General features: G+C 38.7%; 1 protein-coding gene across 6 annotated transcripts in view; it reads left to right on the top strand.

Moving 5' to 3' along the window:
• sema6e (sema domain, transmembrane domain (TM), and cytoplasmic domain, (semaphorin) 6E) overlaps positions 1 to 27,885 on the top strand; it is a 360,931-nt gene that overhangs the window by 60,387 nt on the left and 272,659 nt on the right. For 4 of the 6 annotated variants that reach the window (XM_051922750.1, XM_051922746.1, XM_051922747.1 and 1 more), the window contains exon 2: positions 12,465 to 12,548. The exons of 1 other annotated variant lie outside the window; for it this stretch is intronic. The gene's annotated coding sequence lies outside the window, so the exon portion shown is untranslated. Of the gene's footprint in view, positions 1 to 6,779; positions 6,908 to 12,464; positions 12,549 to 27,885 lie in introns of those variants that run through there. One more of the 6 variants, XM_051922748.1, reaches the window with a different exon arrangement.

Below are 27,885 nucleotides of genomic sequence, written 5' to 3'. Positions count from 1 at the left end.
TCTACTAAAACTACAAACATTTTAAAGCAGTAGCTCTTCAGAACAGGTAATCCACTTGAAGCTAAGCATGTTCAGGCCCAGCCAGTACTTGGATACGAGACCAACCAAGAAAAGCTTGGGTTGATGCTGGAAAAGATGTTGGTGATGCCAGTACTGGGCGCCTACCCTGTGGTCTGAATGTGGATCCCAATGCCCCAGAGGAGTGATGGGCACACTGTGCTGTAAAAATGGTGTGGTCCTTCGCATGACATGTAAAATTGAGGTCCTGACTCCCTGTGCTCATAAAGGATTCCTGGACGTCCTTTGTAAAGAGCAGAGTGAATTACGATATCCTGGCTAAACTGTCCACTATGGCCTAGTCATTCAGGCCCCCTAATCATCCCCTATCTCTAAGTGGCTAACTATATCTCATCCATTCACCACCTAACAGCTAAAGTGTGGTGCAAAATGGCTGCCATCCAGGAGGGTGCTACACATTAGTGATGCTTGAAGTGGCTCATCACTCACTGTGTAAATTGCTCTGAGTAGTGAGGAAAGTGTTATATAAATGTAAAGAATTATTATAAATTATTATTCTTTGTATCACACAAGAATATATATTAAGAGTTTTGACAAGACAGTACTTTTTGCACTACATATTTTGTCCTTTCTAGTTTAACTAACATTTCCAATTCATCAGTGACTTTAGATTTGTATCAATGTAACATAACATATCATAATGATGAAAAAACATTTTAAGAAGAACAAATGGTGCAGGGCTTCCTCATAGTTCCAGGAAATTGGTCTTACATCTCCTCTTGGTCACTGTTAGTGTGGAGATTCTGAAGTCTTTCCATGCCTGTTTGGATTTGTATCTCACCTGGTATGGTTTTGCCATAGGATTGAATGCTAAATATTATTAAATGGGTTCAATAATGTTGCAGATCTGCCATGGGTATATGGTGAACATCAAATTCCAGAAGGTTGTGCTAAATAAAGCTATTGATGGAAAAGTTGGGTTCAGAAAATGTATAGTTTAAAGCTTTTAGGATGGATCAATAGTTTCTGGGCCATGTAGTGAAACATTTAATGGCACTTCACACTAGACTGTTATTTGGCACTCAGATTAAAGGAAGCAAATCTTTTGCATTTTTCACATTTTTCTTTGTTACAAAAATGACTGTTTAGCATTTTGGGATGTTTTTGCAGTTGTTCATCGCAAAAATTAAACAAGTGGGAAAATATAAATAAAGATTCTCCACAATCAATTATAAATAAAAGATATGAATTTAAGCCAATATTTGGTAGTTGTGTCTTTAGAAGAAATTACAGCCATTAATATTGTAAATTTAAAGACATCAATTGTTGCTCATATCTTTTTGTGATAATGGAAATTTCTATCAAGTTCGACGAGGTCTGGGTTACTGCAGATTCATAATCGCAATTGGATGGACTGAAGTTCAGGTAAAACATCAAGTTTTTCTTTTAAAAATGTACCAATAAAATTTACACATTCAACTAGACAGTGAATCTAATGTCAAATTCCAGGTCCTCCAGGATTGTCCTACAGCCCTTTTTCCTAGGCTTTCTTAAAATCCCAATTTTAAGATGGATTGATGGATGGATGGATACATTGTCACCAGTGTGTCAAGTTCCACCGTGTTTGTCAGGGTGCCCCATTCGTGATCCAGTGTTGTTGTACGTACACTGAAATCTAATGCTGGTACTATAGAATAAACTGTAAGTTATCTGTGAAGAATACCATCAGTTAGAATATGTATATCATAAGTAGACATGTGTTATAAATGGATACACAATCTGTAAATAGTGGTGAGCAAAAAAAGCCAAGTTTCGTTATGTGAAACTGCCCCTAAAATTAGTTTTCACAAACAAACTCAAGAAACTCATCAAACTCCGTAAAATAATACCTTTTAACCTCCTAATGCCAAAACCATTGTTTCCTTCCTTGGTCACCTCCCAAAACTACTGCTCCCAGTCAAGTCTTCCACAACTCCTTTCATGTGGCTCTGGGTACTCTCACCTGCCTTGTACTTAGGCTGCCTGTACTTTCATGCTACCAGTTCCACCTCACACTGCTCTTTTTCAGGTCAGAAGTAATGTAATCTGTGTTCACTTTCTCTGACTGCAAAAGCTGATCCAAACCAGGATCTTTAGAGAGACTGTCATAAATGTGTGCTTCCATAGTTGCAGAAAAGCTGCATGGCCTCCAAAAGGCTTCACTGGCCAGGAACAAACAGCCTCCTCGGCCTGCCTAAAAAGGGCCTCACTTTGATAGGCTAACTCCCCACTGTCTGCCTTTTTTTTAACATTTTATTGAATTTATTTAAAATCAAAAAACATTCCATACAAGCAAGTCAAGTTTTACAAAACTAGGTTCGAATCAAATAAACCCCTACCCATGAGAAAGAGAGCTAGGCCAACAGAGTAAAACTTTAATAGTAGGAAAAACAAATAAATAGAATAAAAAAGGGTAGAGAACCCGCTTCTTCAATTTAAATGCTTATTCTAAAATATTATTGATTAGATCTTGCCAAGTTTTGAAAAAGTTTTGTACAGCTTCTCTAAGAGAGAATTTAATTGTTGTCCAATTTCAAATAATAGATAACATCAGTTACCCACCCCCACTCAGTCTTCACAGGCCTTAAAGGGATGCAGCTCCAAAATAACCGTGAAATGTCTTAAATATCACAGAAGTCCAACCAGAGGAGGGTAATAAATAAACCTTGGCTAGTGTAAATATACTATAAGCTATCAAAGAATCTTTATAAAAAGAAAAAGTTTTCTTTTCAAAAAATCAAAAATACAAAGTTCTGAAGGACAAAAAAGCACACAGAGTTGCCTGAAGGACAATCCAGAGTGAAAAAGTCCCAAAACACAGTTCAATAATCAAAATCCTTCAAACAAGAGCAATAATAATCTATGAATCAGAAAATCCACACCATCAGCAGTCTCTGTCACCTTCTGCTGTTCCCTCCTCAGCATCACTAAGACCAATACAAGCATTAACAGCTAAATGGGGCTCCTGTTTACACATTTTCTCTGAAAGTCTACACTTTCCTTCTTGAATCCTCTTCAGACTTGTTGAAGGATATACTTCCCTGCAATAGTGGATGGACATCTGTCACTGTGAGGGTCTAGCCCCACCCAGCCTGTGAACAGCAACCTTCCCACTCAGGATGTGAAAATACTCTCTCCCAAATCCAGTATACTTTCAAAATGTATTTTTACGGACCAGCAATTTTGGTTTTCAGGCTTCTATGCTGCCCAAAGGGTAAATTATGGGGTCCCAAACACGTAAGAACTCCCACTTTTTTGCACATTGGTTGCCAGTACTGTTGTACTGTACACACCTTTGTATGAAGGTAAGCTACTGAATGAGCTGGAGTTCTGTCCATTTTGCATACGGTTTTGCTATTGTATCATATCTGTTATTGTAAAGCTAACACGAGCAGTCTTTAATATGCTGAAAAATGTTTTACTTCGATTTGAAACCCATAGTTTCCCATTGCCCATAGATACTTTTTAAGGTATGAAAGTTTTAAAATTTCCCTTTGAAGTCTTCGTAAATTTTATGTTTCTATTATTTCAAATTTCACTGTAAACAGCTGATGAATAATTCATAGATCCTGACCTTCAAAACAAAACAAAAAATGTTTATACTGAGAACATATTTCTAGTTTTGTATTCCACAGAACCCCTCGTGGATACTATTTAAGAATCCCCCAGGGCCTCTGCATCCTTACTTTAAAATGTGAATCCCTATTTGTTCTGATTTAAACATAACCATCTAGTCCTGCTCCCTGCCTGCCTTTGAATGGCTGCCAAGCCCTTGAGGAAACCAGCTCCACTCACGTTATACTGGGATGTAGAATCTGTCTGCCGGTGCACTCCTAATTACCTGGCTTGTCACAGTAGACAAAGAGATTGCAGCGATGGTCTGTCGTTACAGTCACAGGCATTCAGTGGTGTGTCCTTCAGCCTGCTTTAGCCTCTGATCAGCAATTGTGAGTGACTTTTGCAGGCTGCACCTAATAACTGGGTAAACAGAAGAGGCAATGCAGGTCCAGCGGGGTCAGGCCGCCTGAGATCAGCATCAGCTCTCAAAAAAAGCAGCGCAAATGTCCTTCTCAGGGTGAAGTCGATGCCGGCAAAGACCAAAGGAGAAAAAAAATGTGCTCATCATTAACAAAGGATCAATGTTTTAGTTGCTTATAACCTCTGACACTTGTGTTTTTAGTTTTTTGGTGCCTAACTTCATGATCAAAAAGGGTTTACTTGTTTGTTTTTGGTATAGCACATTTTCACGGGCAGATTCTGGACAAACAAAGCGGATTTGCTATGCGATATTTCATAAAACATATGTATAAAATGGCGTAAACATCTAAATACATGGGAACTTAATCCACTTAAAGATATTTTTGTATGCTTTACTCAGAGCAGAGCCCTGCTGCAGATCAATAGCGCATTTCAGAAATATGTAATTTTTAAAGTAGGTCATTAGCGGTCCAGTATACATTGATGAAATGTCACAACCCATAATATATGGACGCAGATCAGCTTTTTTCTCAGTAATTCCAGCTATTAATGCATTGCATTGCTATAATGATTTTTTAGGATGTACTTTACGGGACAGTAGGTGAATTACTAGATGAAACAAACACATAAATCCCTAGATTTCTGCTCAGAAAGGAGCTGCAACACATTCCTCTGATCCATTTGTCGTCACAATGACAGCGGGTTGTTTTCCTTGTGTCCTGTTAAACACGCAAACATGGGCCTGTTACTGCTGAGGAGGACAAACAGCGTCAAATTTACAGGAGACTTGAAAGGCAACGAGTAAAGAAATTTTGCAGGCAAGGGGAGGAGGTCTGGTGCATCAAAGGCTGCGCTTTTCAAGCTAATTTAGATTTTCCTGTTTGTGTAAGACAGAGTCCAGATGTGAGCCTGCCTGTATGTGCTTTAAAAGTCTCTGATTCAGACGAAAAAAAAACTGTTTATTTTGTAAATTACAAAAAAATGGAACCTGGTTTAATGCAGTCAAATATTTGGTATTTTCTGTTTGCATTTTAAAGCGATAATTACCAGAGAGCTGTGTGCTGACATTTGATTGATGTGTATAATGGCTGCCACACACTATTTGTTACAAGCAATGTTTTTGCCACCTTTTATTGTTTATAAGAGTTAGGCTCTGGTGTGGGTTTTCAGTGATAGAAGCCATGAGGCTTTGGGGGAGCTGTCTTGTTCACCACATTGGTGAATTTTGATGTACAGTGGACAACAAGGGAATGTTGAAACTCCATACAGTGATGACATTGGGAGGCACATAGTGTTGATGCCATAATTTGGTCCCTTGTTTATTCTATACTTGCTGTTCCCCGCTGCTCTGTCCACATGGTAGTGAAACAGGACAAACTTTAAAAATCAATTTAAAAAAAAAAAATGTAATTCTGGCCAAGTGGACGGTAGTTACACTCCAACGTCAAACATTGGCACTGTATCTGATCGTGTTAAGCTCTGATGGGAAAGCATCCCCAGCGTGGGGAGAAAAGCATGTGGCCGTGATATCTCTGGCAATCAGCAACTACCCTCTAAAACACGTGGAGCTCTGATCTCTCTCTCAAAAACGTCAAACGTTACTCCTTAACAATCTGTAGATGATAATATTTGCTGAACAAACAGGCATTGCTAGCAAAATGGAGGCAAGGTACACTTCAACACGTGACAAGAGGTAGACCGACTCGCATGGAGGCTGGCGTGTGAGTGAGGAGGGCCACGCCCGGCTCCGCAAGTGAACTATGATACGTAGCGCGATGAGAGAAATTGAATAATCAACCAGAATGTTCAAGCAAATTATAGAAAAAAACCTGATCTAAATCCATTAAGTAGTTCTCTCGTGAAAAGCAGACTAACAGACATATGTTGAATTTTGTATATATAGAGATTATCCTGATCATGTTTGTCACTTTATAGTCTATTATAAAAAAAACCAGTTGAACATCCACACATAGACACCTACCATTGAGCCAGTTTGGCTGAGCTTATACATTCACACACCTTGTCTGTCCCACTCCCAAAACATACATGTGATAAACCTGTAAACTCCCTAGGTGCTGCGAGTTTGCATGGTGAAAAGAAACACCTGACAAATTCTTTCTTTCTTTCTTTCTTTCTTTCTTTCTTTCTTTCTTTCTTTCTTTCTTTCTTTCTTTCTTTCTTTCTTTCTTTCTTTCTTTCTTTCTTTCTTTCTTTCTTTCTTTCTTTCTTTCTTTCTTTCTTTCTTTCTTTCCCAAACGGAGCAGAGTTTATTATTGTTGTTGCTATATATTTAGCTAAAGCTTCAAACCTTGCAGAATCAGGGCGAATTACGATTGCTTAGGTAGTTTCTTATAATAGGAGTGATGTCAGATTAATTGACTTTACAGGTCACAAAGTGAGGAGGAACTAAGCCTGCCTACTTGGTATCTAAATTGCAATGTCACTGCCCAGCATTAGCTAATGTTTAGTGTGTATAGAACCTTTCATGCTGACCAACATCTCAAACTACTTGATAACTATTTTAAACTAAAGAAGTTCACGGTGATCAAGTAGGTTTTTGTAATAATTGGCCATGTAAGCAGCTCATTTAGGATAAAACGTGGAGGCAGAAGTAGGATTTAAGGAGTGTTTTTTTTTTTAAAAGGACTTGTTTTTATTGCATGTTACAAACATTTCTGATATGTTTTCCTATGTTGTGCTACTTGTTGATTTTTTTATTGTTTTAAATCTCATTAATAGTTTTTTCTCATAAAGGAGGTGCAGTTATCAAACTGTATCCTAAACAGTTTTCTCTAGTAAAGGAGGTGACCTTCTGGATACACTTATATTTGGGTTTTAACGAGGAAGAAAGACTGAAGGCCACATCAGTCAGGTTTGTTCTTAACAGTGGCTTGCTGTAGGCACACTTGTTCTGTAGTGTAATAATGCCATTTTTTAAGTGATAGGCACACCTGTAGTGTGATGATGCCAGTTTTTTTTTTTTCTTCAAATTGAACTGACCACCTGTTTCTTATCAGTTGTACAGAACACCATTGCTAGGGCTGGGTAACATGACAAAAATATGTGGTCTCCTCTATAACCCTTAATGTGGTTTGCACATCTTTAATTTAACTGTAAACTAACAAAACTTAAGTGTTGCTTATTACATATTTATTTGTACATTTTTACATTATTTGGAAGATAGTTGCCTGTAATAGTGAATGCAAGTAGCAGAATGCAAGTATCTTATGTACCATAGCTAGTATTATTAAAGCAGTCTCGATGACCAGTACAGTGCCTTAACTTAATTAATAATGTATTATGTTTCTTGACAGCTATTACAGTCGCGCAGTGTTTCATAGTGCTGCTTATACCTCTAGAGTCCAGAGTCACAGGTCCAGATCCTTTGTTGTTTTTCACAACAGCTTTTACAATGTATTTTGCTAAAGATCTTCAAAAAACATTGGATGTTGCAGATGCAGGATGCAATCTGTAGAAACTTGGGTTCATTTCCATTTCTAGTCACAGTCTGTTTGAGCTTCACATGCACTCCCTCTGGATGGATGAACCACAACCCATTTCCCTGGAACTGTAAAGCAGCAGTAATACAAATGGCGTAACGCGTCCATTTTCAGTCGAGCATAATCGAATTAAGGGATGATGGGGACTGGGGCCTGTCCTGACAGCATCACCTGCAAACAATGAACCAGTAGTGGATTGATCGCCAGTTTACTGCAAGGCACATTCATGTACACTCCTATACAGGGCCAATATGGAGTCGAAATGAACCGATAGTGGCATCTTAGTAGTTTGGTAGGAAGTCGGAAAGACTGATGGAGAGCAAAAAGACATTCAGTATTGCAGTTTTATGTTATTCAACTAGAAAAGTAAAGCTAGCAGGACTCTGTTGCGGAAGCTCAGGAAGGCCTTTGAACTGTTAAGCCATTATGGTATAAATACAAAAATAAATATAAATTTGATCCTGCATCAGTATGAGAAACCAGGTGAGCATGTACTGAAATGGCATATGAAAAAGTCCAGATTAAGGCAAGAATAGGGAAATTTAGATTAGTTTGCTTGAACTCCCAGTGCTGCTGCCCCTTCAGTTCAGGGGTTGATTTGTAGCCCTGTTGTTCATCGCTGCAGTGGTTAAAGTATTTTAAACTAAGAGGCTTGCGATTTGGCCACTGACTCGCTTGACTAGCCCGATCAAGTCACTTAACCTCTTTTTGCTTCTAACACAAATTTCTCTTCAGACCTTGACTTAGCGTGCGTGACCCCAGACAAATTGCTTCACCTGCTAGTGTTCTGTCCTTTGGTGAAGAACCGAGGACTTATTGAAAGTCTCGGTACAGCAGCTGCTGGTAGAAAAGTACCAATTCATTTCCTTTAGTTTCCTTCCTCTGAACAGTGCAACTTCACATAATTTCAAGGAAGTAGCCCTGATGCCATACAGTATTCAAAACTGCTAACTGAACCATGGAGCGGAAACCACCTGAGGCCAAACAAAATAACAACAGAAAGCATGCACTTGATCCATACAATGAACTTATTGGATGCAATCAGATTCATCTGCTGAAGCAGGGATTAGGTCTGCTGAGTCGAAGCAAATCACATTACACCCCTTCTTTCTGTCAGTGTTGTTTCTTTTGCATTCTGTCTCTCAGTTTACTGGCAGGATGATCCAATCTGTTCAGCAGATTGTATGTTACATGAGATTTTAAAATGGGATACTCGCAGGTCCTGCTGTGATTGGCCACAGTGCTTTTAGGTAATCTCCAGAGCAGGCTTGTCCATTATCTATTGCCAATGAGCCCCGCCCTCACCCTGAATCCCCCAGCAGAGCCCATGGACAACAAATCCTCTTGGAGTTCTGCTCTTCACACCTCAACACATGTCTGATAAGCTAATCTAATTTCCTAGTCTTAAATTAATCTTCTAAATTGACAAAAATAATTACAACAGTGTATTACACCAAAGCCAGAATTCCATTGTACTTAATAAAGCTTTTGGATGAGCATGCTAGTCTAATCGAATGGTTGTTTTTTTTTTTTCTTTTAATTTCTTACCCATATTATGTATCTGTTGCAATAAATACAAATGAATAAGTCATCCATAAAAAAAGCAAAAAAAAAAATCAAATAATGATCAAATAGAAAAGACACTCGTGTTTTTCTTTAATGTATCCAGATTTTCTCAGCATACCAAAATGCCATCACTAGGCCGCTTATGAATGTTAAAGTTAGCTTCATTATAAACTCTACAATACAGTGTCCACAGTTCCAGAGTCCTGGGTTCAAATTTAAGTTCAAATTTTGGATTACAGTGTATGTGGTGTTTGCCTATTCTCCTATATCTTCATGGGCTCTCCTGGCACTTGGGTTTCCTTACCACATCTCAAGGCATGTGTGTTAAGTTAAGTGATGACTATGAGTGAATTGGTATGAATGAGTGTGGGGGTGTGGATGAATGTGCCCTGTGACAGACTGGCATACTTCCCAGGGTTGTTTGCTTTGTTACCTGAGGCTAATAGGATCATCGCAGGCTTCCTTGATCCCATAATGGATGAGTAGATGCATTACATAGTGAATGCCATTAAAAGCAATTATAGTTCAAAATAAATCGAGCAGAACAATTAATGCGTGCGGGAAGATGGAGAGAGTACAGTAAATCCAACAAAGCAAGGCATCCCATGGGAAAGTATTAGCATAGAGGTCAACAGTAAACATTGAAAATTAAATACAAGACAGCCATTTTCTAAAATGAAATAGATGGAAGGTGGTTGATGTGATTGCTGTCACCGCAAGGAGCATTGCAGAAATATATAGACATTTCCATGGAGTTGGTGCCTGAATGCAAAGGAGGTGCATTCTCCAAACCTCCTCCTCCTCCTCCTCCTCCTATTCCTCCTCCTGTGGTGTTATCTGCTGTGGGACTTGTAGTTTTGGATGTGACACTGAAGATATTCATTCATTTACAGTAATCCCTCCTCCATCGCGGGGGTTGCGTTCCAGAGCCACCCGCGAAATAAGAAAATCCGCGAAGTAGAAACCATATGTTTATATGGTTATTTTTATATTGTCATGCTTGGGTCACAGATTTGCGCAGAAACACAGGAGGTTGTAGAGAGACAGGAACGTTATTCAAACACTGCAAACAAACATTTGTCTCTTTTTCAAAAGTTTAAACTGTGCTCCATGACAAGACAGAGATGACAGTTCTGTCTCACAATTAAAAGAATGCAAACATATCTTCCTCTTCAAAGGAAACAGAGAGGAAAGCAAACAAATCAATAGGGCTGTTTGGCTTTTAAGTATGCGAAGCACCACTGGTACAAAGCTGTTGAAGGCGGCAGCTCACACCCCCTCCGTCAGGAGCAGGGTGAGAGAGAGAGAGAGAGAGAGAGAGAGAGAGAGAGAGAGAGAGACAGACAGAGAAAAACAAAGTCAAAAATCAATACGTGCCCTTTGAGCTTTTAAGTATGCGAAGCACCGTGCAGCATGTTGCTTCACGAAGCAGCTGCACACAGAAGGTAGCAACGTGAAGATAATCTTTCAGCATTTTTAGACAAGCGTCCGTATCGTCTAGGTGTGCGAACAGCCCCCCTGCTCACACCCCCTACGTCAGCGCAAGAGAGAGAGAGAGAAAGTAAGTTGGGTAGCTTCTCAGCCAATTGCCAATAGCGTCCCTTGTATGAAATCAACTGGGCAAACCAACTGAGGAAGCGTGTACCAGAAATTAAAAGACCCATTGTCCGCAGAAACCCGCGAAGCAGCGAAAAATCTGCGATATATATTTAAATATGCTTACATATAAAATCCGCGATGGAGTGAAGCTGCAAAAGGCGAAGCGCGATATAGCGAGGGATTACTGTACTCATTCATTTATGAAGTCACCTATTCCAGGTCAGCACTGCAGGGAGCTGGAGTACATCCCAGCATCAGGAGCTAAATCCGGACGGGTATACTCCCACATCTACTTATAGTCACACTGAGCCAGTTCAGAGATGTCATTTAACATAACCTTCATAATTTGGGGATGTAGGAGAAAGAAAATAACTGTAAACCCATGCAGACATGAGGAAAATGTGCAGTCTTGGTACAAGCGACGACCAGGCCAGGATTCAAACATAGCAGCTGCTAGCTGTGTGGCACTATGCCATGTTGACACAATATAAGTAGAAGAAAGGCCGACAGCAGTTACTGATGAGTTCCGTACAGGCCGCTTCATTTCAGCATTTAATTTTTAACTTGCTAATCTAATCTTATCAGCACTTATTGCCTTATTTCTCTTAAATAAGGTCATATACAACCAATTGAGCACCAGTAAGTAAACTTAATTGCAAACTGTGCAACATCAATATCTCATGTGCAGAACATTAAGAGCCAATTAAGGGCCCTTGTCATGTGGAGGGCTGCACGTTAGCAGTGTTCCTCATTAAATGACACAAGATTCCAGATATGCTTTACAAGCTGTCAAGAAGACTGCCTTGTGTTGAAGGGGGCTGGTGGTTCTAAAGCTTGTTGTTTTTTGTGAAATGTAAGGTTGTACTGAGCCTGATTGGAGCTTCAACAGCATTATTTATTTTGTAATATTACAGTGCATCCTTTTAGGCAAAAAACATTTGTGCTTACTGTGTTCCTTCCACTCATAATTGTAAGCACCGACGGTGTTACTCCAGATCCCATGCAATATTATACTGTGTGATAAGGTTCACTCAGTAATAGTTTTATTTATTTTGTCTGACACCTTTATGCAAGATGACTTACAAGATTTGAGGTACAATTGGTTATACTTCTTTTGTTTTTCTAAGGTGAAGTGACTTGCTCATGGTCACAGTGTCAGTAATGGGATTTGAGCCAACAACCTAAGATTTTGAAATTCAAAGGCCAAAGCCTTAACCACGATGCAACTAGTATTAAAAAATGAATTTGTATTTTCCCTGTCGTTCAGAAGGTGGTAAAGATTTGTCTAATAAAAGCCAATTAAGTATAGCACTTGCAAATTATTTTTACATTAAACCCGAGTAAAAATGATATTTTTCATGACAATGTTCACTCTGTGTTTGTGCTGATTTTAGCATTTTTTGGAAAATTTGAGTACTACTAATACTAACTACCATTCATCCAGTGAATTTTTCCAAATCCGCCACAAGCAGAGGCCACCAGTCCATTGCAGAACACACTCATTCACACACCTATAATCACTCATATATGCCCAAGTGTTAGTATTTAATTACCTACTCTGTACATCTTTGCAAGTGGTAGTAAAGTTAGAGTGATCAGAACCAGTCCATGTCCAGGCTCACACAAACAATGACTGAGCTAGAAATTGGGGCCCTGAGGCTGTAGTGCTAACCACTGTACCACCCCTAATGCAGTTAGAATTAACCAAAAATGCAGCAAAGCTATGAAGTATTGTTTCACTGTTTCCTTGTTGTTTGATTCTAGGGTGTGTTTCAAAATGAGGATATATCTGGGGGACTGTTAAGGAGTCTTATTAAAAGGAGACGATCCAAATAGTGCGCCCAAAAAGTAAGTCACTTATTATCATTATTATCATCACTTATTATCATTAAAGCAGAGTGACTTGGCAAATTGATGATGTATTCTTTCCTGCCAAAATCTCAGATCCTGAAGACTGTTGTATTTTTTTTTTTTTTTTTTTTACAAAAGTACTTAAATTTATCCTAAACCTTGCTTTCAGTAATGACCCATAATTTTCAATGAAATCTTAATTCTCCCATCTCAGTAAAATCTCTAGTGCATTTGCTTTGCCACCTCATATCTGAGATAGAAATATTTTTCTACTGTATGCTTTTATTACTTCTTTTTGTTGTACTACACTTATCCCCAGAATGATCTTTTCAGACTTATGACCCATGTAAACACTCAGCTGGCCTATTTACTTTACTATATGGTTTCTTTTTAGAATATTTATTTATGTAATGATTAATTTTCAAACGTTTGAATGCTCATTTATTTGATTTTCAGCGATTGTTCTTGTTATTGGAAAGTTTTATTATGCAGTTGTTGGCAACTGCTCATTTAGTATTATGGTACCATTCTCTGGTACTTTCTCTCGGTGTTTATTATGGAAAATGCTTCTGTGCACTGCTTTTCTTCTAACAGATCACCTCGTGTTTATTGCATTTTGAATCTGCCATTCATCATATTCAGTCAGTGACAGTTACTGTGCTCTTTTCATGCTCTCTTTGTCCTCTGACAGATTTGAGGGACTCTTCTCTTTATATCACTTATTATATAGATTCATTTAATAGTCTGATACATTATGATCTGCAATTTTAATCTTTTGTTGAGAGTTTTGAAATTTTGCTTGCTGTAAAAGGCACCATATTAAGTGGTTTTACCAATTAAAAATACAATTTGTTTGCAATGTCTTTTATTAGCTGTTAAAATAAATATCTACTCATATATCATTTTCAAAGAAATATCAGTGGTTAACACAGCTGCCTCCCAGATCCAGAATTCTGAGTCTTGTCTTGCATTGGGTTTTTATGTGTGTAAAGTTTTCAAATTCCCCTTATGTTGTGTGGATTTGTTTCATGGTAGTCAAGTTTTTCTTCATATCTCAAAGATTTGTGTGGTAGGCTTATGCCTACCTTGTTCTAAGTTTAGGCTCCAGCACTCACAACATTGAATTCAATTAAATAGCTTGAATATGTTTTGTTATATTAATAGAGAGGAGTCAGATGAGGTGGCTCGGGCATCTGATCAGGATGCCTCCTGGACGCCTCCCTGGTGAGGTGTTCCGGGCACGTCTAACCGGGAGGAGGCCCCGGGGAAGACCCAGGACACGCTGGAGGGACTATGTCTCTCGACTGGCCTGGGAACGCCTTGGGATTCTCCCGGAAGAGCTAGAAGAAGTGGCCAGGGAGAGGGAAGTCTGGGCATCTCTGCTCAAGCTGCTGCCCCCCGCGACCCGACCTCGGATAAGCGGGAGACAATGGATGGATGGATGGATATATTAATAGATGCTACAAGTATTAGAGGGAAGAGCATAAAGAGTCATAAATCGTACATTATTACCTGCATGCTGGAAAAGCTTAAACTTTAATAGCTAACTGGTAGTTCTTTTTATTGTCATAATTAATATTAGTATTTGCCAATATATATGTATGAAGTCGTAATTGTCCTGTAAATTGGCAGTAAATCTGTCTGTCTGTCTGTCTGTGTTGTTGGTAAGATGCTTAATCTGTTGTCATTCATATTAATAATATTCTCATTGTAGTCTATCAATTTTAAGAACCCACAAATGATAAGTAAAAAGATTTGGAGAGACAGACAGATCCCATGTTTTTTTCAGTATTTTCAGATGGCCAGCGTGTTATTGTCAGCCATTTTAGCATTCTTGACTTGAACACATGTACAACAGGTCTTCCTTCTACCCCTTTCTCCCTCTTGCTCGGTCAAGTCATCTGTCTCCAATTTTTTCAGGGTCATTAGACAGACTGCTTGTTGGGGACAGATTTGTTGAAGTCTTTCTTCCAAGTTATCCATGTTGGACAGAACACACATACCGGTTAGCTTTCCAGCTTGTGCTTCCCTCTTTTCCCGTGTCCTCTAATAATTTGCTGCTCTTGAAAGCGGCACAGTTAGTACACTTTTGACGCTATGGATAAGGTATTTCCAGGATGTGATTACAACATCCATTTCTCCTTTTAACTTGCATCCTGGCCAGTCCAAAGGAATTTTGCTAAACTTTTAATCACTAATTTCAAGTGATAAAAATAAAACCTTTTCTACCAGGGGAAATTAAACCATTAAATAAATAAATAAAAATCGGAAAGCAAAATTATAGTCATCATTATTTTTACTGCTATTATCCAGTCATTATCCAAAGCTATTTAATTCTGAGCAGACTCGTGGCAAACCCAGGCCAATCCTAACTAACAGCAGGGTGCGAGTTACATCTAAGCCCTGATTCAGATTGTACAGTCAACCTGGGTATTGGTTATTACTGTGGCTCTTAAGACTGGTGCATTATTAAATTCAATATTAATATTAATAATACTCTCATTAAGGCCTTAACAATCTAGTCACAGAGCAGTGCGGCACTTTGGATCTAAGAATTCTCATGGTCAGTAAATAATTTGCTAAACACCAGAGTTTTGAAATGAATTTTAAAAGAATGCCTTTGAGGCAGATCTAGGGGAAAATGATTTCCTGTTAAATGAGTTACAAAAGTATTTTATTCTTATTGTTATTATATTTTTTTCATTTTATTGGCTATCACTTTATAACTTGTATTTTCTATTTTTCTTGTGGCCTGAGGTTCATATGTAATATATTGTTTTATTACTATGACTCTTTTAATATGCTGTCTTTTAGATTACACCTGCACAAGAAAAAGAGAAATATGTAAGTGTCCTGGTGAAGAAAGCCTCGTCTTCCACAAGCTCTAGCCACAAGGAGAGATTTATTACGTTTATAGACCTTCATACATGAATGCGGCCTGATATCCTAATAGAATTCCAGGCACTTCTTGGGAAATAAATGACATTTCATCACTGGGTAACATTCAAGCAACAGGAAAAATGTGAAAGCCATAAAACGAGCTGGATAAATCATACACAGAGCGTTGCTTTGGCCCACAGTGTGAAGCAGATGTTAAATTGGAAAAAAAAAGAATTGATGCAAGGTGATTAGTATTAGATTATTGACCAGGGCGCTAAGTGATCTTGTGTCTGTCAGTCATATAGAAAATAGTGGCTTAAATGAGAGCAATTCAGTCTAGTTAATGTTTCAGTGAAAGCTGGCATTTGGATCAGCTCTCTTATTAACATCAATGACAGTAGGGGCTGTACACACCAAGCACCCAGTGGGGTAGGAGAGCTGCCATTCAGTGCCGAAGAGCTATTAACCTCCTAATCTACCTGGTTACATTGCAGACATTGACTAATTACCCACCAGTACTTTCGGTTTTGCTATTATACAAGGGAAGTCGACAGGCCTTGTGAATCGTGTTGTTTCAATTTATGGAAGAACAGCAGAAAATGACAACAGACACTGAGCTCTAGTCCACATTACTCCGGGGAAGCTGCTGATTTTGAGATTCCTCTTGCCTGCTTTTTCGCTTATAAGACGTCATCAGCGAACTTCAAGCTCCAGTCTGTCTGGTCTCAGATTAGATTAGCCCCCTGTTTGGACACTAAGCTTCTCTTGATGAGGCCCAGCAGACGCCAGGCTCAAGAAGAGAGGCATTTCTCTTAATTTGAACAGGCATCCACAATTTAGTTTAAACGCTTACTCCTTGGATAGAAGATAGGGTTGGAGGTTGAAATAGTTTGGGAGACAGAATAGGAAGCAAATCTATACATCAATTTCTTAGTAATTTGTAGCCTTGTTTTTCTATGTATTTTTTTGCAGTTTTCATTCAGTGGCCCTCAAGCCAGTATCCAAAAAGATGATAAGTGCTACACCTGATTTTTTACTTCTGAGCAATTTTAATTAAATAGTTGTCAAGTATCAATTTCTGTTTTTCTTACCTTTAACAATATACCCTCCAGGTGTTTACTATGCATATGCACAGTGCATATCTGGATAATCCATAATTAATTTGTAATATCATTAATATAAATAATTAAAGAAACAATCATTCACCCATTCTCAGAGTCCGTTTTTCATTAAATTGTTGCAGTGAGCCAGAACCCATCACTGTAACTTTTGGTTTAAGGAGGATTCAGCCGTAGATTGGACTACTGGTCCTTTTGTAAGTAATTTCCTGACTTACAAATTATTCAGAGTTACCATTTTCCCTAATGCGTGTGTGTTTGGGTTTAGGAGAAAATCTTTAAGAATACAGTAGGGACAGATGGTAACCAGGTTAAGAACTGTATGCAGGTTGGTCCTTGGAGCTGTGACGCAGCATCACTAACCAGTGTGTGGGATGAATTGCATCAACAGTCTGTAGCAGTGTAGCTTCTGGTTTTAAAACAGACTTTTGGGGGTGTAGGTGCCTGTGGGTGAAAAGCCGTGTGGCCCCAGAGTGTTTAATGGAGCACAACCATTCCCCATTGATGCTCTCTGAGTCATTAGTGTAAGAACTTGCACCCAAAAGGTATAATGAAGGTCTTAGTAGGACTGAAAGGAAAAACTAAGGAGACAAGAACGAGAGCGGTAGAATTGGGGATCGGTCTAGTGTGGAGGAAAGGAGGTAAGGCGGTCAAATGGGCCACGTGAGGGAGTGAGAGAACAGCACTCCAGGGGTGGTTCAGTTCTGTTGAGCATCAGGATTAGCATAAGCAACAGAGTGCTCATGGAGGTCCTACCAGACAGAAGGCAGGTGACAGGAAGATGTATCTTATGTCACTACTCAAAATGCTTCATTGAGTGAGGAGCCATTTCAACCACCACGAATGTCTATCATCCACCTGGAAGATGCAATGGCAGCCATTTTTGCCCTGGTACATTCACCACACTTTAGCTGTTAGGCGGTGAAGCGGTGAGAGAGAAAGCTAGTTAGAGATAAGGGACGATTAGGAGGCCAGAATGACTAGGTCATATGAGCACAGAGAGTCAGGACCTCAGTTTTATGTCTCATCCAAAAAATGGAGCCATTTTTACAACATAGTGTCCTCATCACTGCACTGGGGCATTGGGATCTGCAATCAGACCACAAGGTAAGTGTCCCCTACATGTGGTATGTGATAGCTGAATGCACTTGCCAGCATGTCAGCCCTGCTGAGGAGACCAGGATCGTGTGCAGGGGAGACAGAAGAGAGAGCGCAAGTGGAAGATAATTAAGTAAATTCTGCCTCTGTGCTTTTAGTCTTAATTTTAAACATTTTATTTACATATTTTATTGGTTTTAACCTCCACCAAGACACTGTGCTTAAACAAGATTATTTATTAAAAAACTGGACTGCACTTTTCTGTGCACACTGATTGTTTTAATAATAATAAATGTACTTTGGATGAAACTTGTTATTACTGTGCTCATTGTTCTAGCTCATCTCAGTACATGACAATCGATGTCCTGGGACATGGTGATGCCAAGGCTGCAGGCATCTAGGGCACCACATTGCGTCACACATTAATGCAGTAATGTCATGCATTTTAATATATGCACCCATTAACATCTTAAAAGATTTTTTTTACATTAATTTATTCCAGTTTCACTCACTAACTAAGGGGGAAAGATTTAATGTGAGGGGCACTGTCTTTAAGACAAAGCTGTACTGCATATATACAGACTGGTGCTGACTACATAGAATGATCAGAGATATTCACCAGTCTAAAAACATCCCAATAATACTGCCCAAGTGAATTCTTGCATGTGTTAACATTTGTTCCTCATCCTAGGGAGAGATACCACATAAACTACAAATTTTAAAATATACCTCAACATAAAAATATCATCTGGAAAACATTTTTGCTATGAAAGAAAAAAGTAATTGTACATTAAGAAATAAAAACAAAATTTTCCTATGAGACTGAAAGGTCATGTGATGCTCTATGAAATCTTATCCTAATTCTAAAATGTCATAACCACTAAAGTAAAGTCACATTCTTTTAGATGCTCTTGTCAGATGTCAATAAAGAATCAGGAAAAAAAACAGCTTTGTTCACTTCAGAATGAAATGAAAACGAAACATTCTAGCATTTTATACCCTCTGAAAACAATCAAAATCAATCAACACAGGATGTTCTGGGCTAAAAGCTTTTTTTTAAACTGCAATGAGAAAGTATAGCCCCTTAAGCGATTTTTTTATTTTTTTTTATTTTTATAATTCATGTATGTGTGGAGTACTTTTCCTGCAGTATGTGGGTGTTGGAATGGAAAGAAAGATGTGATTAAAGGATAAGTCAAAAACTGGATTTAAAAACACTACTTCGATGTTACTAGAGTTAAAAGGTAAATATTAACGCTTACATATCTTTTAATAATGAAAAAAACTATTTCCTGTCAGAGCTTTGAAAAAATCATGGCATAAAACAATGCAACTGTTTCCATATTATTCACCAGAAAGGAGCAGTCCAGTGACGTCAGTGGTCTAGTAATAAGATGGGGGAAGAACTCAGATGCCCAGAATGAACATGATGGGGTGGACTAAACTTCACATAGCTAGTCCGCCCCCAGCCGCTGCATTGATTCTTTGAGTTTTTGAGTTCCTACTTAGCATAATGGTAGACCACTGACATCACCAGTCTGCACTTTTCTAGATATTTATATGAAAAAGGTTGCTTCTATTCTCACTACAATTTTTTCAAAGCATATATGCAAATGATTACTTTGAATTGTTAATGATAGAAAATGGTGACTAATCAACTTTAAATTTAGTTCTCTAGTCTAGAGGTTTATACATCCAGGTTTTTCTGATGCAGTGTTAGCTCCACAGATGGACCAGATACAGTGCTTGGAAATGCACTGTGGAAAGGTTACAGTGCCGCTGCACAGCCACAACACAAACAAAATAACTACAACAACAAAAAAAAGCAATTATGACACGAATAATAATTTTATGCTTGTATTAAGGAATCATTTTGCATACAAATCCACAAACATAACCAGCTGGAAGACCCCCAGTAAAAGTCAACAGAGATGAACACAGCAGTTAGCCAAGGTGCTCTTGATATTTTGCCTGTTTTCTTCTCAAGAAGCATACAGAAACATGTAGTGTGAATGCTTACAGAGAGACACCATTCAGAAGTCCTAGGGTTGAACAGATCAGCACCTGTAATGCTAAAGAGTGTCGGAGTGGTGGCTCTGAGGCTAGGGATCTGCACTGGCAATCGGAAGGTTGCCAGTTCGAATCCCGTAAATGCCAATATGGACTCTGCTCTGTTGGGCCCTTAAGCAAGGCCCTTAACCTGCAATTGCTAAGTGCTTTGAGTAGTGAGAAAAGCGCTATATAAATGCAAAAAATTATTATTATTAACTATTGTGGGGTCTTAATGCCAGGAAGTAGTGACAGTGTTTTATAACTTTAGGATAATACTGTTTGGTACAATTAACCAATCAGTGTTTAACTAGGCACTTTGCCCCGCACACCTGACCCACCTCTGCACCTCATACTAGAAAATCCCTGGGAACAAACTTTTATCAGTATTTCTCCTGGCAGAGCCTAAGAAATACTTTTCTCACAGACAATTACAGAGTAATAATGTAAACACAGAATGAAACACAAAGGAGAAAACAAGAAATGAAACATAATAATCATACAGTAGTATTAATATATAACTATATATGGTACATGCAAGAACACCAGACCACAGTGACACATTTAATGAACTTGGTTACCTACACTGTGTTAATATGCATGGTGAGACAGTGACAACATGATCACCTGGAACAACACAGAGCACACACATCTGGGGGGCAGAGGCGAAAACATGACTAACCATAGAAAACCCACTCAAACATCATGATAAAAACTCCTGTCTGTGTTTCAATATATTGTTTAGATACATCAGGAGATCTAATTTTTTCAAGAAAATATTTACATTTTTTCACATCAGTAGTGTTGATTATAAGATCTTATTAAATGTGTGAAAAAGCTGAAATCTCAATAAAGACTATAGACTCCGCAGTGCATATTTATTTATATACCAGTAACGACGCAAATGATTGACTTATAGTTTTCATCCTCTTTCTCTGTATGTTTAGCATTCGTTTGCTCAGAGGTTGATGCACTTGCTGCTTCCTGAGCAGCTCTTTTTTTTTTTTTTTTTTTTTTTTTTTTTTATAAATTTTATTTATTAATTTTATTGTAATCATTCCATACAAATAGATTAGATTAATTTATAACAAAATAGAATTGAAGACAAATCAAACCCCACCCTTGAGAAGGAGAGCTTAGCCAAAGGAGAATTGCTTAGGGCTTTTTAATAAGGCAACAATAAACAAAAGAAAGGAAGAAATATATATAGGTAAATAAAAAAACAGAGAAGGGAATTAAATGCGGTAATAGTTATTTCTCTTATTCTAAAATAATATTGATTAGATCCAGCCAGGTTTTAAAAAAATTCTGTACAGATCCTCTAACTGAGAATTAGATTTTTTCCAATTTCAAATACAGTGGAACCTCGGTTTGCGAGTAACTTGGTTTACGAGTGTTTTGCAAAACAAGCAAAAATTTTTAATAAATTTTCACTTGATAAATGAGTGAGGTCTTGCAGTACGAGTAGTTTGTCTGCTGAGCGTCATGTGATCACAACTGAGCTGATGGTTCTTCTCTCTCTCTCACTGCGGGATTGTGGGCAATCGTCTCCTATTCTCCGTCTGAGTCAGCGCGCCTCACTCATATAGTCAACATCCGTACGAGCGTATAGTGTTTACTACAGCATTAGCATTGTGACTGTGTGCACGCGCGCGCGTATGTGTGTGCTCGCGCGCGCATGTGTGCTGTGATGTCCGAGTCCCCGTCTTGCACCCTAAAACACGAAGCTGAGTCTCAGTACTTTAGCAACACAAGCCTTATTCAGCTTGAAACAGCAACAGTGCGGTTATTTATACACAGACACAGCAGTCAGGCAGGGCCCTGCACATTTATAATGTTCCTTGTTCCTTGTATCATCCATTGACGGCAGGCGCTTATAGCATGTCCGCGATCTTTTCGGATTCGCTTTTACGGAGAACTGCTACAGCGCTGGGAGACTGCGATTGCTTTGGGACGCTCTTCCGTGTGTCGTCCCGTTGGGTGCAATCCCACAAGGGTTTAAAAACTCACTCACACCAGCCATGATTCTTTTCAAAGGTAAAGTGCAAGTTAATTTGTTTTATGTATTTTTACTTTATATTTTGTATTAATCATTTTTTATATGAATAGTTTTGGGTTGTAGAACAAATCATCTGAGTTTCCATTATTTCTTATGGGGAAATTCACTTTGATATACGAGTGCTTTGGACTACGAGCATGTTTCCGGAACGAATTATGCTCACAAACCGAGGTTCCACTGTAATATAAAACATCGGTTTCCCACTGACTTATCTGAGGAGAGTTAGGATTCTTCCAATTTAACAAAATAAGTCTGCGTGCCAAAAGTGTAGTGAATGCAATCACCGTTTGCTTGTCCTTCTCCACTTCAAGTCCGTCTGGAAGAACACCGAACACAGCTGTTAATGTGTTAGGAGGGATTGTGACCCCAAGACTGTCTGAAAGGCACTTAACATCATTTTGGACCAAAATTTTTAGTTTGGTGCAGGCCCAAAACATGTGACCCAGTGAGGCAGGAGCTTGGTTGCAGCGTTCGCAGGTTGGATCTTGCCCTGGAAACATTTTGGATAGTTTTAAGCGAGACAGATGAGCTTGATATATAATTTTTAGTTGAATAATTCTATGCTTTGCGCATATGGAGCTCGAGTGAATTCTCTGCTTTGCTACCTTCCACTCCTTTTCTGATATATTGATTAAGAGATCTTCTTCCCAATGTCCTCTTGGGTCTTTGAAGGGTAGGGACTCTAATAATATATTTATATAATGCGGAAATGGTGTTTAATTCCTGGAAATTGAGCAGTATTTTTTCCAACATGGTGGAGGGTACGAGGTGAGGAAAATCTGGCAGTTTCTGTTTAACAAAATTTTCTACTGGGAGGTTGAATTTGGAACATAATTGTTCAAAAGATGCAAATATGTTGTCTATATAAAGATCTCTGAGCATTTTAATCCCAAAACTTTTCCAGGTATTAAAAACTGGATGTGTTTGCGAGGGTTGAAAGAGGTGATCCTCTTGCAGAGGTGCCACGGATAAAAGATTTTCCATCTTAAAATGCTTTCTAAGTTGGTTCCATATTCGGAGTGAGTAAAGCACAATTGGGTTATTAGTATATTTGCGATAACTTGCATTTATTGGAGCGCAGAGCAGGGAGTATAAAGAAGTACTACAGGATTTTACTTCTATTGCGAACCAAGCCTGTGTATGTTCATTTTTTTGTGTCCAGGTTTTTATGGCTTGTATGTTTGCTGCCCAGTAATAAAACTGAAAATTAGGTAAAGCCATGCCACCTTCTGCCTGAGGTCTTTGTAGGGTCGCTCTTCGGATACGTGGGTGTTTTGAGTTCCAAATGAATGAGGTTATTGTTGAATCTAATTGCTTAAAAAACGATTTATTGGAATGTTTTGAAATAAAAAAAGAAGTTTAAGAAGGATATTCATCTTAACAATGTTAATCTTATTCGTATTTTCCCCGACTTTTCACCATTAACAGCTGCAAAACGTGCAGCCTACTTTAACATTAAAAAGTTGCTACAGAAAGCCGATATCAAATACAGCCTCTTGTATCCCGCCAAACTGAAAGTGGACGTTCAAGACCAATATTCTGTATTTTCAAGCAAGGAGGAACTAAAGGAAAAGGAACTAAAGAAGCTGCTTCCGACACTCTTTTGAAAGTTAATAAGGAGCCATATTCTGTCAAGGCATGGGAAGGACCTATCATCTGCTGTCGGATCCACTTTTAAAGAGACTGGTATTATAATTATACATCCTTTTCTTTACTTGGACACTATATGTTTATGTCTTAATTACAGTTATAGACGTGAGTGTGTGGAAGTGTGGAAGTAATTAAGGTAGGGTTTAACATCATACTCTTGGTTTATTGCGATTTCTACTATTAAATTAGGGTTTACTATGTTTATCCTAGACTACTTTTTAAAATCATTCCCAGGGTTCATTCTTCTATTATCATAATAACTTAAAATTGCTGAAGATTATTTTAAGCTTAAAAACTGTTAATGATTATATTTTTGGCAGATAGTATTTAGAATTCAGCTGCAATAGATATCTCTTTGTTTTAATTCTCTAACACCGCTGCGGGGTGGGGTTTGTTTTGTTTTGGACGTGCTCTGTCTCTTTATATGACAGAGGACTGGGACATTGCTAAGTGGGATCAAGCCTCATGTGGGGAGTCAAAATGGGGGGTGGGGGGATAAAGGGGGGAGAGAAGGAGAGCAGGCAATATCTAATCTATTCTTCTAATCCTTATAACTATAAATATCAATGCAACAATAGGCTAAAATGCAATAACTCATGGGGAATTTTGAAATTAAGATTAAAACTGCCTCACTACCAGTTAAGACTATAAAATGACATTAAAAACTCAGAATCAATGTCTCCATGATGGGACAGTTAACTTTGTGAGCTGGAATGTTAAAGGCCTGAATCACGAATTAAAGAGAAAGAAAGTATGCTCTCACCTAACAGGCTTAAGCGCTAAAATAGTATTTTTACAAGAGATCCACTTACTAAGCAAGGATCAGTTCAGACTACAAAAAGACTGGACTGGCCAAATGTTCCATTCTTGCTTTATAAAGAAAACTAGAGGGGTGGGAATTCTCATACACAGAACAGTTCCATTTGTAGCATCAGATGTAGTATCGGATCCTGAAGGGAGATATGTGATGGTCATGGGCAACTTATTTAACAGTAAAATGATTTTGATAAATGTTTATGCACCCAATGTCGATGATAAGGAATTCATGCAAAATCTATTTGCATCCATTCCCAATGTGAACACTCATAAAATTATAATGGCTGGGGACTTTAATTGTGTTTTAAATCCACTCTTGGATAGGACTCCTGTGACAGGGGTACAACATCTAACACTGCAAAGACAATTACACAGTTTTTAACTGACCACAACTTATCATACCCCTGGAGGTTTCTTAACCCAAACTCAGGAACATATTCGTTCTACTTACCAGTGCATCATAGCTACTCAAGAATTGATTATTTTTTTATAGATAATAATTTCCTGCCCACGATTAAATCGTGCAAATACGACACAATTGTTATCTCCGACCATGCCCCTCTAGTCTTGGAGCTAAAATCATTAAGCCCCTCACACTCACCTCGTAGATGGCGTCTTAACCCTCTTCTATTAGCAGACGAGAACTGCATAGAATTTATATCCAAACAAATCAGCTTCTTCCTAGAGACAAACACGCCCACAGAGGTTTCTGCAGGAACACTCTGGGAAACTCTAAAGGCCTTCTTAAGAGGACAGATTATTTCATATCTTTCCCACAGAAATAAATTAGAAACCAAGAAAGTGTCAGAGCTAAGAAGCAAAATTACTAGAATAGATGAAGAACAAGCCAGGTGTCCAAGTGAAGCTCTTCACAGGAAAAGACAGGCCCTGCATACAGAACTCAACATCTTAACAACTAAAGAAACTGAACAACTTATTTATAAGTCAAGACATCATTACTATGAACATGGAGAGAAAGCTAATAAGCTTTTAGCTCAACAAATTCACAAACAAGAAGTTCGCAATGCAATACCAGTAATCACCAACACGAAGGGAGAAGAAATCATTGACCATAAAAATATAATGCACGCATTTAGAGATTATTATAAATCCTTTTATTCTACTGAGTTCAAAGAAGACAACACACAATCTAATGCATTTCTGGATACATTACAGACACCACAAATAGATGCTTTAAGTGCTGAGGAACTGGATAAACCTCTGATGCTATCAGAATTACTAGATGCTATAAAGTCACTTCAAAGCGGGAAATCAGCAGGCCCTGATGGTTACCCCGTAGAATTTTATAAGAAATTCTACACTCAGCTAGCTCCCCTCTTATTGGCAACATTTACAGAAGCTAGAGACAACCAAATACTACCTCAAACATTTCGTCAAGCATTAATCACTGTCTTTCCTAAACAAAATAAGGACTTGTTACAATGTGCATCATACAGACCAATTTCACTCCTGAATAATGATGTTAAGATACTCTCAAAAATTCTAGCTAGAAGGTTGGAGAAAGTGCTGCCCTCTGTAATATCACAGGATCAAACTGGATTTATTAAAGGCCGACACCTATCTTCCAATCTCCGACGCCTGTTTGATTTTGCTGGTGAATATATTACATTAAACACCCCAGAGATATTACTATCATTAGATGCAGAAAAAGCATTTGATATGATTGAATGGAACTACCTTTTCACTGCATTGGACAAATTTGGGTTTGGCCCGAATATTTGTGCATGGATCAAACTACTGTATACCAATCCAGAAGCTTCAGTTTGTATTAACAACATTTGTTCAGACTACTTTAAGCTAGAACGTGGTACCAGACAAGGATGTCCCTTGTCACCACTGCTGTTTGCAATCGCCATTGAACCACTGGCGGTTCACTGTCGAAATTCTTATCAGATAAAGGGGATTACCAGAGAAGGACTGGAACAGGAAATTTCTCTATATGCAGATGATATGGTTTTATATACTGTATATCAGACCCAGAAAACACTGTGCCTGCAGTTTTAACAGCACTCACAGAATTTCAAACGGTATCTGGTCTCAGAATTAATCTGAATAAAAGTATACTCTTTCCAGTGAATTCACAAGCATATAATATTAGATTGGACACCCTAACTTTTACCATAGCAGATCAGTTTAAATACCTAGGGGTAAATATCACAAGTAAACAAAGCTCTTAATCAACAAAATTTTGCCGTCTGTATGGAAAAAATTAAGCAAGACTTACATAGATGGTCAACCCTTCATATCACTCTAGCTGGAAAAGCAGCTCTTCTTTTCTCCACCCTAGCGGCCCACTTCTTCTCTTCTTTCGTCGGCATCTTTTTGCGTTAAAACTGATTAAGTCAGTGTTTGTGTTGCAATTACTTAGTACATTTTCTTTAATTTTTCACTTTAGCTAGCACTTAAGTCTTCAATCTGCCTCAAGAATGATTTAAGATATGAAGAGGTAGGGGAAGTGATGGCGAAAGTGGTAGGGATGAGAATGGCGCCTGTACACATGCGCCGCACGGCCGCCCTGCTGGCCAGTGCAGAGAGTTGACTCTACAATGAAATAAAATAAAAATACAAAGAGGAATAATCTTGGAGGTCAATCATCACCCCAAAAGCAGATAGTACACATCATGTAGTATATTTGTACCAAATTTCAGATCAATAGGTCAAACGGTTTGTAAGCTACAGGTGATTTAAAATCTTGGACAAACAAATGAACAACCACAGTAACATATTATATATAAAGATTGTGACACGCGGCCGGGTCCCATGCCCGGCCAGGACGCCCCTTCTACATATGTGCCTGGGGAGCAGCCATGGACATCTCACTACCTCCCCCGGGATGCTTGGTGACAGCCTCCCTGGCTGACAATGGTGCCTCAGTTTCCCGCAGGGTTTCATGGAGATGGAGTTCTCCACAACCCTGTGGGGAGCTGGGGTGGCCGCCAGGGGGTGCTGCATGGAGCCAGGAACCCACCTGGACATCTCTGCAGCCCTACCCGGAAGTGCAATTAGCCACAGGTGATCAAACACCTGGAGCACTTCTGGGTGTGCTATAAAAAGGGCCAGCATCCACCACTCAGAAGCCAGAATCAGGAGGAAGAGGACGAGGTTGCCTGGGAGGAGTGGTGGTGCCAGGGTGGAGAGAAAAAGTGTTTTGTGCTGTATTAAGTGCTTGTGGAACTGTATTGTGGAGGGATTACAGGGAAGAGAAATAAAAAGACTGTTTATTTTACACGTGCCTCTGCATCAGTCTGTGCCGGGTCGGGCGCTGTATAGCGCCATATTACAAGATACATACTGACACCCAGACATGTGTGTATGTGTGTGTAGGTATCATATAATAAAAAAAATCCACAAATGAAATACATGCATACACATATATGTATGTATGTATTTTATCATTATATTTACATCAATCATTGACCAGAACTTTTCCCTGTCTTACAGCCAATGCTCATAAAATAGGCTTTTGCCCTTTCACCCAGAAATGGATGGATTTTCTGTTTTAGATATGTACACGGTAAACAGTTCATATTTTTCCAACTCTAAAATACTTACTACTGAAAGCTTTGCAGATTATAATATGCTGCTGCAGTGTCATGCAGTAGGAGAAATGTCCATTTGAACACAGATCGTTTCTCTGTTCTCT

The sequence above is a fragment of the Erpetoichthys calabaricus genome, chromosome 2, assembly GCF_900747795.2.
Source record: "Erpetoichthys calabaricus chromosome 2, fErpCal1.3, whole genome shotgun sequence".
Lineage (NCBI taxonomy): Eukaryota > Metazoa > Chordata > Cladistia > Polypteriformes > Polypteridae > Erpetoichthys > Erpetoichthys calabaricus.
This window is presented reverse-complemented; position numbering and strand designations above follow the sequence as displayed.